Consider the following 5752-nt stretch of genomic DNA (forward strand, 5'->3'; position numbering starts at 1 on the left):
TTCAACTGGCCTGGGGTTATGATTCAGTAGGATTGGGTTCAACTCTGGGTTCAACTGGACTGGGGTGAGATTCAGTAGGATTGGGATCAACTCTGGTTTCAACTGGACTGGGTTACGATTCAGTAGGATTGGGATCAACTCTGGTTTCAACTGGACCGGGGTGAGATTCAGTAGGATTGGGATCAACTCTGGTTTCAACTGGACCGGGGTTATGATTCAGTAGGCTTGGGATCAACTCTGGTTTCAACTGGACCGGGGTTATGATTCAGTAGGATTGGGATCAACTCTGGTTTCAACTGGACCGGGTTATGATTCAGTAGGCTTGGGGTCAACTCTGGGTTCAACTGGACCGGGGTTATGATTCAGTAGGATTGGGGTCAACTCTGGTTTCAGTTCAGACAATTTGAAATGATACTTGTCAATAGTCAGAAACCACATAGAAAAATAATTTGTTATTCCAATACAATCATTGAAATCCTGAGTTGAGGTCAGCACTCACATGTTCACACACATCTTCCATTGACATCAACATATGATCTCCACAGAAGTCTACTTTTAAGTGTGCACAGAGATCTCCAGGACTAGGATTCCTCCCAGACTGACTTTCGGTTCACTTTGGGTCCGATTCAGACTTGAGATAAGTAGACTTACAGTTAATCATTTTTGTTTTTGTTTTACTGAAGTCCACGTTTAGTAAAACTCAAGTCTGAATTGTGCCCTTCCTGACCTAATTTTGATCTGAAATGGGTTTTGACCTGAAACCCTGCTGTCTGTCTGTCCCCTTCAGGGCTGTCTGTCATTCTGCTGCTCACGTAGACAACCAGACAGTCTGGTTTTAATCCAGATGTTTAACATAGCTGACATTAGATTTGTATGTCTGCCTGTTTGTATGAAGAGATTAAAAAATATAACATGGTAGAAGTTGCTCTCTCTGTGAGATTCCCCCAATAACACAAATATATATATATGTGTGTGTGTCTAGTCAAATGTAGTGCACTATATAGGGAATAGGGTGCTATTTGGGACTCAGCCGAGGTGTAGTTAAGACCGTTTCTAGATAATGTTTTAAAGAGGAGCACTGTGTTGTTTAGGGTTACAGAAGTCCTCTATCATTCCCAACACTCCCAAAGTTTTACAGAAATCCTCTATCATTCCCAACACTCCCAAAGTTTTACAGAAGTCCTCTATCATTCCCAACACTCCCAAAGTTTTACAGAAGTCCTCTATCTTTCCCAACACTCCCAAAGTTTTACAGAAGTCCTCTATCATTCCCAACACTCCCAAAGTTTTACAGAAGTCCTCGATTCCTGGAATTCCCAACACTCCCAAAGTTTTACAGAAGTCCATGGAACTTTGAGAATCATTCCCAACACTCCCAAAGTTTTCCAGAAGTCCTCTATCTTCCCAACACTGAGGTAAAGTTGTTGACAGAAGTTACCTGACCAGTCTGATTTTAGGAAGAAACAACTCAGTCTGGACACAGATCCAGTTTAACTGACCAGTCTGATTTTAGGAAGAAACAACTCACTGGACACAGATCCAGTTAACTGACCAAAGTTTTAGGAAGAAACAACTCACTGGACACAGATCCATTCCAGTCAACAACTCCCAAAGTTTTACAGACCAGTCTGATTTTAGGAAGAAACAACTCACTGGACACAGATCCAGTTAACTGACCAGTCTGATTTTAGGAAGAAACAACTCACTGGACACAGATCCAGTTAACTGACCAGTCTGATTTAAGGAAGAAACAACTCAGTCTGGACACAGATCCAGTTAACTGACCAGTCTGATTTTAGGAAGAAACAACTCACTGGACACAGATCCAGTTAACTGACCAGTCTGATTTTTATTTTAGGAAGAAACAACTTCTGGACACAGATCCAGTTAACTGACCAGTCTGATTTTAGGAAGAAACAACTCACTGGACACAGATCCAGTTAACTGACCAGTCTGATTTGAGAAGAAACAACTCACTGGACACAGATCCAGTTAACTGACCAGTCTGATTTTAGGAAGAAACAACTCACTGGACACAGATCCAGTTAACTGACCAGTCTGATTTTAGGAAGAAACAACTCACTGGACACAGATCCAGTTAACTGACCAGTCTGATTTTAGGAAGAAACAACTCAGTCTGGACACAGATCCAGTTAACTGACCAGTCTGATTTTAGGAAGAAACAACTCACTGGACACAGATGCTAAATTGAGATGTATTCTCATCAATAGCAACATTAGAGTCACATTTTTATAGTGCAAAAGCAATGTGCCAAAATGTATGGTTAATAATTGTTATAATGTGGAAGTTGGATTTCATTTAACACTTTTCGTCAACAATGTGTGTTTATAAAGAGACGTCTGTTAGGGCATCGCTCAGTTTACTGAACTCTGGTGAGGCAATCGCCTCTTTTATAACGCGTATTGTTGAAGAAAAGTTTTCAAATTAAATCTCACTGCGAGATTATAATGAGGTTTACTGTCATTTTTTCCCAATTTTGCACAATGTTTTTTTTTTGCGCTATGAAAATAGGAACCGTTTGTCAGGATCCGGGAACCTTCCCCTGTTGATGTTGATGAAATGGAACAGAGTGGGTCTCGTAGAAACTGTCTGAATCCCAAATGGCACCCAGTTCAGGGTCTGGGAACCTTCCCCTGTTGATGTTGATGAAATGGAACAGAGTGGGTCTCGTAGAAACTGTCTGAATCCCAAATGGCACCCAGTTCAGGATCTGGGATCCTTCCCCTGTTGATGTTGATGAAATGGAACAGAGTGGGTCTCGTAGAAACTGTCTGAACCCCAAATGGCACCCAGTTCCTGAATTAGTCCACTACTTTTGACCACAAACCAATGGAGAGCTCTGGTCAACAAGTAATGCACTTATATAGGGAATAGGGTGCCATTTGGGATTGAGACACTATTGTTCAACTGAAAATATAATTTGATCAGGAGGTGTTTTAAGTGTTTTTATTTTTTATTGTGTCCGACAGCCTTTATCCAAAACGGGATGTGCACGCAGGTCACGTTTGTGTCTTAAGAGTCAGTGTGAGTTTGTCCCAAATGGCACCCTATTCCCTACGTAGTGCACTACTACAGTAACCACAGGGTTTAGCCAATCAGGGCTCTGGTTGAAAGTAGTGCACTACTACAGTAACCACAGAGGGTTTAGCCAATCAGGGCTCTGGTTGAAAGTAGTGCACTACTACAGTAACCACAGAGGGGTTAGCCAATCAGAGCTCTGTTTGAAAGTAGTGCACTACTACAGTAACCACAGAGGGTTTAGCCAATCAGGGCTCTGGTTAAAAGTAGTGCACTACTACAGTAACCACAGAGGGGTTAGCCAATCAGCTCTGGTTAAAAGTAGTGCACTATATAGGGAATAGTGCTCCATTTGGGGAGTAGTTCATCTGGTTGTAGGTAGTGTACTATATAGGGAACAGGGCTCCATTTGGGGAGTAGTTCATCTGGTTGTAGGTAGTGCACTATATAGGGAACAGGGAGTAGTTCATCTGGTTGTAGGTAGTGCACTATATAGGGAACAGGGAGTAGTTCATCTGGTTGTAGGTAGTGTACTATATAGGGAACAGGGAGTAGTTCATCTGGTTGTAGGTAGTGCACTATATAGGGAACAGGGAGTAGTTCATCTGGTTGTAGGTAGTGTACTATATAGGGAACAGGGCTCCATTTGGGGAGTAGTTCATCTGGTTGTAGGTAGTGTTCATCTGGTTGTAGGTAGTGCACTATATAGGGAACAGGGCTCCATTTGGGGAGTAGTTCATCTGGTTGTAGGTAGTGTACTATATAGGGAACAGGGAGTAGTTCATCTGGTTGTAGGTAGTGTACTATATAGGGAACAGGGAGTAGTTCATCTGGTTGTAGGTAGTGTACTATATAGGGAACAGGGCTCCATTTGGGGAGTAGTTCATGTAAATACAAAATATATAATGTCATTTTTTTTCCCACAGCAGAAGAATGGATGTTTTTTTTAAAAACTTGCATCTTGAGCTGCTTTTCTATTTACTAATATATTTAAATGTTGTGCTTATTTATTTCTGTTGATTTGTTGTCTTCTATGTGGACAGGGACAGGAAAGAGACCTGTTTATTTGGTTTGTTAAATACGTCTTTTCACAACGTTGTCTTGCCTTCAGTGTTTTCAATAAGTTATTATTTTTTTCTTCAATAAGGGACAACCTTTGTATAGCTGTAGCTGATTTAACTAGAACTTCAAATAGATCCTTTTCTCCGTTGTGAATGAGAAACCACTTCTTCAAGTTCACCTGCAGCCTTGATTCCAATGCACCTTTTATACAGAGCAACGTGTAACAGTTCAGATGGGGACGACTAGACATGATGACGCAGAAAACACATTACCTGTATCCAGTAGCAAATTAATGTTTTTATTCTGTGTTAAAGAAATAAATCTGCTTTTCTATCCTGTTAGAGGTTACCAGGGGTTGGGGGTCAAAATCACTTTTCTATCCTGTTAGAGGTTACCAGGGGTTGGGGGTCAATCACTTTTCTATCGTGTTAGAGGTTACCAGGGGTTGGGGGTCAAAATCACTTTTCAGGGGTTGGGGGTCAAAAGTTATTCTATTTCGTGTTAGAGGTTACCAGGGGTTGGGGGTCAAAATCACTTTTCTATCATGTTAGAGTTATCTGGGGTAGGGGTTACTTTTCTATCATGTTAGGGTTACCAGGGGTTGGGGGTCAAAATCACTTTTTATCATGTTAGAGGTGGGGTCGGGGGTCAAAATCACTTTTCTATCCTGTTAGACCAGGGGTTACCAGGGGTACCAGGGGGGGTCAAAATCACTTTTCTATCCTGTTAGAGGTTACCAGGGGTTGGGAGGGGGTCAATCACTTTTCTATCATGTTGTTCACTTAGAGGTTACCAGGGGTTGGGGGTCAAATCACTTTTCTATCCTGTTTTTCTATCATGTTAGAGGTTACCAGGGTTGGGGGTCAAAATCACTTTTCTATCCTGTTAGAGGTTACCAGGGGTTGGGGGTCAAAATCACTTTTCTATCATGTTAGAGGTTACCTGGGGTTGGGGTTGGGGGTCAAAATCACTTTTCTATCATGTTAGAGGTTACTTTTCTATCCTGGGGTTGGGGGTCAAAATCACTTTTCTATCTTGTTAGAGGTTACTGGGGTTGGGGTCAAAATCACTTTTCTATCATGTTAGAGGTTACTGGGGTTGGGGGTCAAAATCACTTTTCTATCCTGTTAGAGGTTACCAGGGGTTTGGGGGTCAAAATCACTTTTCTATCTGGTTGTTAGAGGTTACCAGGGGTTGGGGGTCAAAATCACTTTTCTATCATGTTAGAGGTTACCAGGGTTGGGGGTCAAAATCACTTTTCTATCATGTTAGAGGTTACTGGGGTCAGGGGTCAAAATCACTTTTCTATCTTGTTAGGGTTACTGGGGTGGGGGTCAAAATCACTTTTCTATCCTGTTAGAGGTTACCAGGGGTTGGGGGTCAAAATCACTTTTCTATCATGTTAGAGGTTACCAGGGTTGGGGGTCAAAATCACTTTTCTATCATGTTAGAGGTTACCAGGGGTTGGGGGTCAAAATCACTTTTCTATCATGTTAGAGGGTTATGTTACAGGGACAGGGGGTCAGGGGTTCAAAATCACTTTTCAAATCATGTTAGAATGTTACTGACTGGGGTCAGGACTGTCAAAATCACTTTTCTATCATGTTGGAAGGTTTAGTGAGAGGTTGAAATGGGGTTGGGGTCAAAATCA

General features: G+C 41.8%; 1 long non-coding RNA gene across 2 annotated transcripts; it reads left to right on the forward strand.

Annotated features, from left to right (window-relative positions):
* The first annotated feature begins 3111 nt into the window (after positions 1–3111).
* Positions 3112–4137, forward strand: LOC121844304. 2 transcript variants are annotated; one of them, XR_006081940.1, is made up of 3 exons: positions 3112–3474; positions 3655–3711; positions 3880–4137. It is a non-coding gene; the product is annotated as an uncharacterized LOC121844304 (long non-coding RNA). The 2 variants fall into 2 exon arrangements; XR_006081941.1 differs by lacking the exon at positions 3880–4137 and adding an exon at positions 3790–3814.
* Positions 4138–5752: the final 1615 nt, after the last annotated feature.

The sequence above is a fragment of the Oncorhynchus tshawytscha genome, unplaced genomic scaffold (genome assembly GCF_018296145.1).
Source record: "Oncorhynchus tshawytscha isolate Ot180627B unplaced genomic scaffold, Otsh_v2.0 Un_contig_9707_pilon_pilon, whole genome shotgun sequence".
Lineage (NCBI taxonomy): Eukaryota > Metazoa > Chordata > Actinopteri > Salmoniformes > Salmonidae > Oncorhynchus > Oncorhynchus tshawytscha.